The 11,407-nt window shown below is 38.5% G+C and overlaps 1 non-coding gene across 1 annotated transcript; it reads right to left on the bottom strand.

The window, feature by feature from the left end:
- Positions 1-6,862: 6,862 nt before the first annotated feature.
- Positions 6,863-6,935, bottom strand: Trnat-ugu (transfer RNA threonine (anticodon UGU)). The gene has a single exon. It is a non-coding gene; the product is annotated as a tRNA-Thr (tRNA).
- Between the last annotated feature and the right edge of the window lie 4,472 nt (positions 6,936-11,407).

Here is an 11,407-nt window from a genome sequence, read left to right as displayed (position 1 = left end):
TTCTATTAGATTTGAATTTCAGATAAACAATGATGGGGGGGGGGCAGTACTTGTGATTGAATTCAGGAGCATTCTATCTCTGAGCTTCATGCCCAAATGTTTTTATTTTATTTTGAATCAAGCCCAGGCTGGTCCCACTTTCCCAAGTAGCTGGGATTACAGGCATGTACCACATCCAGTTATTTTTCTTTCTTTTTTTTTTTTTTTTTAAAGAGAGTGAGAGAGAGAATTTTTAATATTTATTTTTTAGTTTTCGGCGGACACTGATTGTATGTGGTGCTGAGGATCGAACCTGGGCCTCACGCATGCCAGGCGAGCGCGCTACCGCTTGAGCCACATCCCCAGCCCCATCCAGCTATTTTTCTTTAAAGTGTAAGTATGTCCCATAAAAGATATGGAGATACCCATGCCAAAAAAATTTTTTTTGGTCTGCCTTTTTTTTTTTTTTTTAAGTTGTAGATGTACACAATACCTTTATTTTGTTTATTTTTATATGGTGCCTGGGATTGAACCCAGTGCCTCACACATGCTAGGCAAGTGTTCTACCACTGAGCCACAACCTGGGCCCCTTGTCTGGCAGAGGTTGATAAAGTTCTGTTTCACCTCAGATTGTTAAGAGGATTAATTAAATCAGATAAAGTAAATACCTAATACAATTCTTAGGCTAAAGAATATACTACTGATATATTTTAATTATCTATGTGTAGACTATCCATAAAAAGTCAAACTCTAATCACCCAGTATACTTCTGGTTCATTTTTCCCTGACATTGATCTGCCTTAGCTATGAAAATAGTAATATTTAGGGCTGGGGATGTGGCTCAAGCGGTAGCGCGCTCGCCTGGCATGCATGCGGCCGGGTTGGATCCTCAGCACCACATACAAACAAAGATGTTGTGTCTGCCGAAAAAACTAAATAAATAAATAAATATTAAAAAATTCTCTCTCTCTCTCTCTCTCTCTAAAAAAAAAATTCTCTCTCTCGCTCTTAAAAAAATAGTAATAATATTTAATAATGGATAAAACATAATTATTAAAGTAAATCTGCTAGTGATATTGAAAGGGTCATAAATTATTGTGGGTTAGTCACACAATAGCAGTCTTTAAAAAAATTTTCTTTTTTTAGTTGTCAAAATGTTTTTTTTTTTTTTTTGGTACCGGGGATGAACTCAGTGGCACTCAACCACTGAGCCACATCCCCAAACCTATTTTGTGTTTTATTTTGAGACAGAGTCTCACTGAGTTGCTTAGCACCTCGCTTTTGTTGAGGCTATATTTGAACTTGAGATCCTCCTGCCTCAGCTTCTGAGCTGCTGTGGTTACAGGCATGTGCCACCAAGCTGGCTTGTATTTTATTTATTTATATGTGGTGTTGAGAATTGAACCCAGTGTCTCACACATGTTAGGCAAGCTCTGTACCACTGAGCTATAACCCCAGCCCACACAATAGCTTTCTTCAGTACAAATAACTGGCTTTACATTGGGCAGTTTCAAATGTTAGAAAGCATTCACTATATAAAATGGAAGGCCTTTTACAAACTGTATGACTTTGGCCAAGTTGTGCTTTAAGGTTTATATGTAAAGAGTATTAATGGAAGGATTAAATAATACATGTTAAGGTTCTTTGTAAAACTGGAAAGTACTAAGTTGTTATTATCTTGAGTCTCACACAGCGTGGAATTCAGGATTCCTTGAACCAGAAGTCTTACAATAGCTTAGTCCACAGCAGACTTTCCACACAACATTTCTCTTCATATGTAGCTTGGGAAATCAGTGAAGTAACATTGGCCCATTACGATGACTTCATCATTTCCCAGGGAAACTCCAACTCCCAAACTGGATATTAGGCAATCTATCTTTATATCCTCTTAAGATAGTTATGTCAGTTTCAGTTGCTATTTGTTTTCTGATGACTTTTTCCCTTGTTCCCCAAATGGTTGGATCAACAACATTGAGAACTTAAAAATCAATCTAAGCAGGCCATATAATTCTCCTATAGCTTTATATTCTCCTAGATCAGGTTGGGATGCCCCTGTTATGCTAAATACCACTTTCTCTAATCCACAATTACTCCTTCCTTATGTATCAGCCTCATAACATAAAACGAACTTAAAATAATAATTTAAAAATAATTAGCTATATCATGTTCAAAATTTTATTTTTAGTATAAAAATGACATGTAAAATTCTGACTACTTTGGTCACAAGTTTTTTGATTTAATAGCGTTCAAATTTGAATACCTGTTTTATTTTGCTTTTGGTTCCAGGGATTTAATCCAGGGGTGCTTAACCACTGAGCCACATCCCCAGCCCTCTTTATTTCTGAGATAGGGTCTCGACAAATTGCTGAGGCTGGCCTCAAACTTTCAATTCTCCTGCCTCAGCCTCCTGAGTCACTGGGATTACAGGTGTGTGCCACCATGCCTGGCCATACTTGTTTTAATTGAAGTAATTTTCCACATTTTGGGTTTTTATGTGTTTTCTTTCCTAAAACTGGTTTTCTTGAGAATGTGCCTGGTTTACTCCTTTTTATTCTCTACTCTTTTCATTATTTTCTTCTACTTTGAAAAAGAAAGGCTTATCTCTAACCCATCTTAAACTTTTGTGGGGGGCAATAATCTGTTTTAAGTCTAGGGGCACTCAACCACACTGAGCTATATTCCCCAGCCCCTTTTTTTCTTTTATTTTCAGACAAGGTTTCCCCAAGTTGCCCAGGCTGGCATTCCGGGGTTTAATCCCCACCACTGAAACAACAACAACAACAAATGGGTAAGATGGTTGGCACAGACTCTTTCTTTTGGGGGGTAGTAGGGTTGGACCCAGGGGCACTCTACCACTGAGTTATATCCTGGATACTTTTTATTTTGAGATAGTGACTCAATTTGCCAGTGATGGCCTTGAATTTACATTCTTCCTGTCTCAACCTCCTGAGTAGCTGGGATTACAGGTATGCACCCACTACTGCATCTGACTTAACATTTTTATTTGAAATTTAAAAAAAAAAAAAAAAAGTAGTAAGACTTGATCTGCTCATGGGCTTGCCCATGAACAAAGGCTTTGACGCTTTTGTTTATATTTCCATAAATTGAATAAGCTAAGTCTGTATGCCAAAGTTTAAAGAAAAAAGTTAAAAATCTAAAATGCCTTTATGTATGACTGCACAGTTTGCGGGGACAGTGGAAGCTGAAACCTTTCTGTGTAGGTTTAGAGTAGACAGAGGAAAAATACAGCTTGTAACATATTGGTCAGGGGCTGCTCCTTAGCCAGAGAACTCAGCACTTGTTTCTTTGTATAAGGGCACATCCTTAGAAAACCTGTTTTTCCCTACAGCAGCACCTTTTCCTAATTTGCACAAAAGCACTGGAAAGGCTAGCAGTGGCCCTGAATGCATGTTTCCTGTATACTAGATAGCAGAAGTTAATCCCTAGAAGCAACTTAAACATATTTTTTTCCTAGATGTCCTGATGTGTAAGGGGGTTACATAGTTTTCAAAGTTATTTTGGGAGTAAACAGAGAAAAAAGAAAGTGTTGAAGATGGTTGCTCCTTTTTTTCAGTGATGCCTGGGTGCCTCTTCCCCACCCTATACCACAAGACTACAAGTCTCTTCCTTTCTCTTTGGTTCCTCCTTTTGGCTGCTGCTGCTGCTGCTGCTTCAAACAATGAATAATTTCTTAAATAGTTGATTTAAGCATCTGCATTGGTGATTTTGTCCTCAACTCCTGGTTCAATACTGATGGAAGCAACCTGTTTGACTACCTCAGAAGGCCTGTGTTTGTTAGTGAATCATTTGTGGGTTCTCCTCTGGAAACCAGTCTAGGTTTTAGAACTTTTCCAAGATGTTTTTCTTGTAGTGATTCTCACAGTCTCCATGGGCATCCGAATTGGTCCTCCACATTGAGATTGTTTTTCTTAGGACCTCAGATCAATTCAGCACATAGCTTCTCTGGGGAATTTACTTACAGTGGGTTAGAGTAATTCTGATTCCAGACTAGCCACCTCTGGTTCCAGGGGTATCTTTTATTCCCTGATTTGCTAGTTCTTCCGGGAGAGCAAACTTGGGGCGTCAGGAGCAGAGTTGGTCTCTTACTTCTTAAAAGCCCACCTTGTACCCCTGACTCCAGCCACTGCCTTTCCTTTTACTTTCTCCCTGATCTCCTCTCCAATTTTTTTCAAATTTACTCTCCTCTCCCGAGGGCTTTACCTCCTGGGCCTAATTATATACAGCAATCCGCTTGGCACCAGTCTTACCTCAGCTATCCTTAGGCTAATTCTTGAATTTTTTCTCTTGGACCGAGAAACACCCAGTACCGGGAGGGGTGCCATAAAGACATACACCGCCACCTGGCGGCCTACTGCCAAATAGATCTTGCAATACCAGGGACGGTATTAGCTCCATAGCAACAGGCCCTTGGAGGCACCAGTCGTGGGTGGGACACAACAGCTCCTGCTTTGGTAACAGCATTTCCCCTGCCTGTAATTATCTTTCCAAGTTTATTTCCCTGGAAATTCTTTTTATCTTTTAAAATCCACCGAAAATGCCACTTTCCCCATGAATCCATTCCTCATCTTTCAAGTTAAGAGTAGCTCACTCATCTCAAGAGTATCACAGAGCAGGTTCAGCATGTCATTTGCCACTCTTCTGAAGCTCCTCATTGCATATCTCAAACGTTTCTCATCTGTTAGTCCCTTAAAAACTCAACTCCTTTGAAGTTCATGCCATCAGGATATTACAATCATGTGCTGATCCCCTGGGTCACTTCCTCTCATTTCTGAAGATTTTAAAACTTGACTCATTCTCTTGGTTTTAAACAACTCCCACTGTCAACATTCATGGAGACAGTTTGTCCAGTACACTGGCCTCTCAGTTTCTTGTCCACTTATTTCCAATCATCTATCTTATCTCCATGGCAATACCCTAGCCTTAGTCATTAATAAAAATGTACTCTTCCCACACCTCTACTCATACTCAAACTGACTGCTTTAAACAATAAATACTACCATCAGTGGTCATTCATAGTGCCTCTCATACTAACCACCCATCACTTTCTCTCCCAAGATTTGTTTTTTTGGTATTGGGGATTGAACCCAGGGTCACTTTACCACTAAGTACATCCCCAGTCCTTTTTACTTTTATTTTGAGACAGGATCTTGTTAAATTGCCTGGGCCTGAGTCTCTGGAATCGCTGGGATTACAGGCTTGAATCACCATGCCTGGCTTCTACAAAAATTTGATAGAACACAGTCTGATGGGCATGGTGGCCCACGCCTATAATCCCAGCAGCTCAGGATCACAATTTCAAAGCCAGTCTCAGCAACTTAGCAAGGCCCTAAGCAATTTAGCAAGACCCTGTCTCTAAATAAAAAATAAAAAAGAGCTGGGGATGTGGCTCAATGATTAAGCACCCCTGGGTTCAATCCCTGGTAACAACAAAACAACAACAAAAAAGGCAGTCTCTAAGTTATCAAGTCTATCAATTTTTCATTGCCTCATCACTTTCCTTCTGTTTTGACTTTTCACTTCAACCAATTTAAATTCTCTGATTGATCAACTCCAAGACTGCCTTGCATAAACTTGAAATTACCTGGCACTTCCTTCCCTCCTGTTATATTCCATAGTAAAATTCCAACCCTTGGTTAAATCCAGCTCTACTTACTCTGCTTGCCTATACTTACTAATTAAATAAACATAGCTAGGGAAAAGTCCATACTGTGCTAACTAGTTTCAAGTTAAAGTTAGGGTATAATCTGAAGCAAACCCTTAGCACTGCTTTGCAGAGCTTTACTTCCCAAATCAATTTATTGCCGCAGGGCAGAAAAGTGGATACTTCTGGGATAGTGATAAGGCTAGGGGGAATCTTTAATTCCTGTAAGATTCTATTTCTATTAGTGTTAGTAGGTATTGAACCTAGGGCCTCAGACACACTAGGCAAGCACTCTTATCACTGAGCTACATCCCTTACTCTTCTAATTTATTTTTGAGACAGGGTCTCCCTAAATTGTTGAGGTTGGCCTTGAGTTTATGATCTTCCTGCTTCAGCCTCCCTAGTAGCTTAGCTACTATGCCTGGCAAAATTCTTTCTTAGCCAGTGTGAAGGGTATCAAATTATTTAAAAAAACATCTTTTTTTGGTTGTAGTTGGACACAATACCTTTATTTATTTATTTAAAATAATTTGTTTTAGTTGTAGTTGGACACAATACCTTTATTTTATTTTTATGTGGTGCTGAGGATCGAACCCAGCACCCCGCCCGTGCTAGGTGATTGCTGTACCACTGTGCCAAAACCCTAGCCCCTTAAAAAAAATTCTTACAATGCACAGACTCCTTCATGGCCATTAAATAAAGAATTCTCTTGGTTTATGAACTACTCAAGATGAGAACCCCATATCTGTGCTTCTATTTATTTATTTATTTATTTTGCCATGCTGAGGATTGAGCCCAGGCCTCAAGCATGACAGGCAAATACTCTACCACTGAACTAGCCCCGTGTTCCCCTTTAAAGCAAAATTCTTTCTGTTTAATACATGCCCTGTGTCTTTTGGCTTTGTCCCTATGCCTTTGTTTGAAGGCTCCACTCAAGGTCAAGAAACTTCAATTTACCAGATGGTCAGTTCTGTACTGTTTTTACTCAACCAATTATATCTGGTAAAACTGACCACTCCCCCTCCATGTTTAATTTTCTTGGCATTTGATACATCAATCTGTCCTGGTTCTTTTTTTTTTTTTTTTTTTTTTTTTTAGTACTGTGGATTGAAACTTCAGGGATGCTCTACCACTGAGCCTCATCCCCATTCCTTTTTATTTTGAGACAGAGAGAGTCTTGCATTGTTCAGGCTGGCTTTGAACTTTTTTTTTTTTTTTTGGTGGTGGTACTGAGGATTGAACCCAGGGCCTTGTGCATACAAGGCAAGCACTCTACCAACTGAGCTATATCCCCAGTCCCTGACCCTGAACTGAGCTTCCTGCCTTAGCTTCCTAAGTAGCTGGGATTATAGACATGTGCCACTGTGCCTGATTCTAGTTTCTACATTCTCACTGTCTTTTCTCAGCATTTCTGAATGTTGCTGCGTCCTCAAGTTTCAATCCTCAAAATACTTTTCTTTAACACTCACTCCCTGGGTTTTCCTCAAGGCCTATGCCTTTAATTATTATCCATATCAAATCTGAGTCTCCAACCTAGACCTTATCTCTGAGCTACAGACTTGATGTCTACACCAAAATGGCTAATAGGAATCTCAAACTTAAGAGCGCTCCAAGTTCCTGCCCCAACTGCTTCTCCCCCCCAATTTTCCCATCTTGATGGCTTAAACCAAAAACAGGAACTGGTTTTGATTTCTGTATTCCCTTTATCCCCTCCCCAATTCATTAGCAACTGAATCCAACTGTTTCTCCTAGCCCAGTTACTACCACACTTCCCAACACCCCATTATCTCTACTTTAGATTCAAATTATAACTGATCTCTCTGCCTTTGTATGCTCCCATGTGGTCCATTCTCTAACCAACAGCAAAAGTGATCTCTTAGAAACATAAATTTGATCTTATTTCTCCCCTGGTCAAAACCTCTGGAGTGACCTTCTATCATATAGAATAAAAAACTTAAAACAGCTCTTCATGAACTTTAGGTCCAATGTGATCTGGCTCAAGGCTGTTTCTCCAGTAGCATTTCCTACAACTCTTTCTGCTATACCACAATCCCTCCTTCCTGTTTTTTTAATCCATCAGGCATACAATGGTCCATGGGTCAAATGCAGCCTGTAGTTTTATATTCTCTTTTTATTTGGAGATAATTGCGAATCCACAATCAGTTGTAAAAACAAGTAATACAGTCTAATATATTCACCTAGTTTCCCTAATGGCAGTATCTTGTTTAATGGTACAATATCACAAACAGGAAATGGTGTTGATGTAATCCACCCATCTTGAATTCAGACTTTAAGTTTTACATGCATTAATTTGAGTATGTGTGTTATTTAGTTCTTTGCAATTTTTTTTTTTCTCCAATTACTGGGGATTTTTCCAGTGCTTCATGCCTGCTCAGCAAGTGCTCCAATGCTAAATTATGCTCCAATCTCTTTTTAGGTGCAGTGTTTTGCCAAGTTGCCCAGGTTGGCCTGGAACTTGCAATCCTCCTGCCAGATGAGTAGCTGGGATTATAGGCATGTGCCACCAAACCTGGTTTGTTTTTTTTATCACGTGTAGATTCATATTGCCATAATCAAGATACGGAATGTAGCATCAGAAGAATCGATCATGTTTCCTTTATTAGTCAGTCATCTCTCCCTGAGACCCAATCACTAGCAACCACTAGTCTGTCAATTTTGTTATTTTACAATTATTACACAAATGGGATCATACAATATTTGAGACTGGCTTCTTTCATTCAGCACAATCCCTTTGGAATCCATTCAAGTTGTTAGGTGTATCAATTGTCCATTTGTTTTTCTTTTATTTTTCTGAGTAGTACTTTATAGTATGGATGTACCCAGTTTGTTTAAACATTCAGCTGTTAAATAGGATGCTTACAGTTTGGTCCATGACAAATGGACCTATGAACATTCATGTTAGTACTTAACCACTAAGCTCCATCCCCAGCTACCCCGCCTTTTATTTTATTTTTTTAAAGAGAGAGAGAGAGAGAATTTTTTTCAATATTTATTATTTATTTTTTAGTTATTGGCGGACACATCGTCTTTATTTGTATGTGGTGCTGGGGATCGAACCTGGGCCGCACGCATGCCAGGCGAGCGCGCTACCGCTTGAGCCACATCCCCAGCCCCTTTTTATTGGGTTTTGAGATAGGTTCTCACTGAGTTGTTTAGGGCCTAGCTAAATTGCTGAGGCTGATTTTGCACTTGTGAACCTCCTGCCTCAGACTCCTGAGTTGTTGGGATTACAGGTGTGAACCATGGTGCCTGGCTATGTGTTGGTTTTTGTATGACTGTGTGTTTGTTTATTCCTACCTCTGCTATTGTAGATTGAACCTAGGGTCTCACACATGCTAGGCAAACACTGTACTCCTGAGCTTCATCCCTAGCCCATGATTATATTTTTCTTTCTCTGGGATAAATGTCCAAGAATGCAATTGCTGAGTCATATGCTTAGTTTTATAAGAAAGTGCCATCATGTTTACTAAACATGTTTAAAACTGTACCACTTTATATTTTCAATATTAATGTATAAATGATCTAGTTTCTCTGTATCCTCGCCTGTAATTGATATTTTTTATTTTAGCCATTCTGATAAAAGACAAAGTGATGGGCTGGGGTTGTGGCTCAGAGGTAGAGCGCTCGCCTTGCATGTGCGAGACCCTGGGTTCGATCCTCAGCACCCAGAATACAAATAAATGAATAAAATAAAGGTATTATGTCCAACTACAACTAAAAAAATAAAAATAAAATACAAAGTGATATTTGGTGGTCTTATTTTTTGCCATGTGCGCTACCACTGAGCTGCATCACCAGTCCCATTTTTCAAAGTTTGACGGGGTTTCACTAAGTTGCCCAAGCTGGCCTTGAACTTATGATCTTCCTGCCTCACCCTTCCAAGTAGCTGGGATTGGCATGTGCCACCACGCCCAAATCATTGTGGTTTTAATTTGTATTTTCCTGATGGCTAAAAATGCTAGGCAACTTTTCATGTGCTTATTTGTATCTGTATATCCTCATAGTGAAATATCTGCTCATCTTTTTTGACTATCTTTTTTTAAATGTTTTTATTTTTTTAGTTGTAGATGGGCACAATATTTTTATTTATTATAATGATTATCATTTTTAAAAACATTTTGTGTTTTTAATAACAGCTCTATTGAGACTTATTTATTTATTTTTAAATATTTATTTTTTAGTTGTAGCTGGAGACAATATCTTTATTTATTTTTATGTGGTGCTGAGGATTGAACCCAGGGTCTCGCACGAGCAAGGCAAGTGCTCTACCGCTGAGCCACAGCCACAGCTCCAGCCCCTCTCTAAACTCACATACTATATAATTCATTCTCTAAAGTGTATACTGTAATAGGCTGTAGTGTATTCAAAGTTGTTTAATCACCTCTACCTTTTATCTTCATGCATTTGCCTATTATTGACTTTTCATAAAAGTGAAATCACATTAATGTGCAGTCTTTTGTCACTGGCTTCTTTTACTCAGAATATTTTCAAGGTTCATTCATGTTGTACATATAACAGTATTTCATTTTTTATTTCTCAATAATACTTCATGGTATGGACATACCATATTTTACTTATCCGATTATAAGTTGATGAATGTTTGAGTGTTTCCAAAATTATCAATGATCCTGCAATGATCACCTGAATCCAAGTTTTGTTTGTTTGTTTGTTTCCCCCCTAGTACTGGGGATTGAATTCAGGGGTCTAAACCATGGAGCTACAACTCCACCCCTTTTTACTTTTTGTTTTGAGACAGTCTCACTAAGTTGTGAAGGCTGGGTTTGAACTTGTGATACTCTGGCCACAGCTTGCCGAGTAGCTGGGTTACAGGAATATACCATCATACCAGGATCAGTTTCTCCATATTCTTGCCAACAATTGTTAATGTCTAGATTTTCAGTTATAGAAAAATCTAGTGAATTTGAAGTGCATTTTACAGTGGTTGCAATTTGATTTCCTTGCCAGCTAGTAACATTGAACGTCTTTTCATGTATTTATTGGCCATTTGTATATCTTCTTCTAAAAAATGTCCTTTTTTTCCCCTCTCATTGGTGCCAAGGGATGAACCATAGGCCTTATGCATACTAGGCAAATGCTCTACTAGTGAGCTCTATTCTTGGCCGTATCTATTTTTATTTTATTTTTTTATCTGCAAAAAAATTATTCCAATTATGTTCAAATATGCACAAGAATAGAAAACAAAGGCTAGAAAGTTCTATATCATAATTTTGATAGTATATCTATCCACATAGCAGAACCAGAAAAATGTTTCAAAGTTTTCTTTTTTGTGATTTTTGTGTTCAAGAAGGTTCACACAGTGAGCACATATACTTTTCATAATCAAAAAAATAAAATTAGGAGATGAAACTCCACCAGGAAGTTGGGATTATGTCATTGTGCCAAGGCTTCCCCCAAGCCTTTGATCCAGGGCTGCCAGGGATAAATGTAAGCATCCCTGGTAAATCGGAGGCTTAATCACCGACTGTCTTAGCCTGTCTATTTTTAATTGTGTTGTTTGTATTTTTATTATTGAATTGTAATAATCCTTTATATATTCTAGATACAAGTCCCTTATCAGATACATGATTTAATACAATTATCTCCCATTCTGTGGGTTGTCTTCTCACTTTATGGTGTCTTTGGAAGAAGAAAGTTTTTAGTTATGATTATGTCCAATATATCTATTTTTCCATTTGTTGCTCATGCTTTTTTCCCTAAGGAACAACCACCTAATCTAATATCACA

Source organism: Marmota flaviventris, chromosome 3, assembly GCF_047511675.1.
Source record: "Marmota flaviventris isolate mMarFla1 chromosome 3, mMarFla1.hap1, whole genome shotgun sequence".
Classification (NCBI taxonomy): Eukaryota; Metazoa; Chordata; class Mammalia; order Rodentia; family Sciuridae; genus Marmota; species Marmota flaviventris.
Note: the sequence above shows the minus strand (reverse complement) of the source record. Positions and strands in the feature narration are given on the sequence as shown.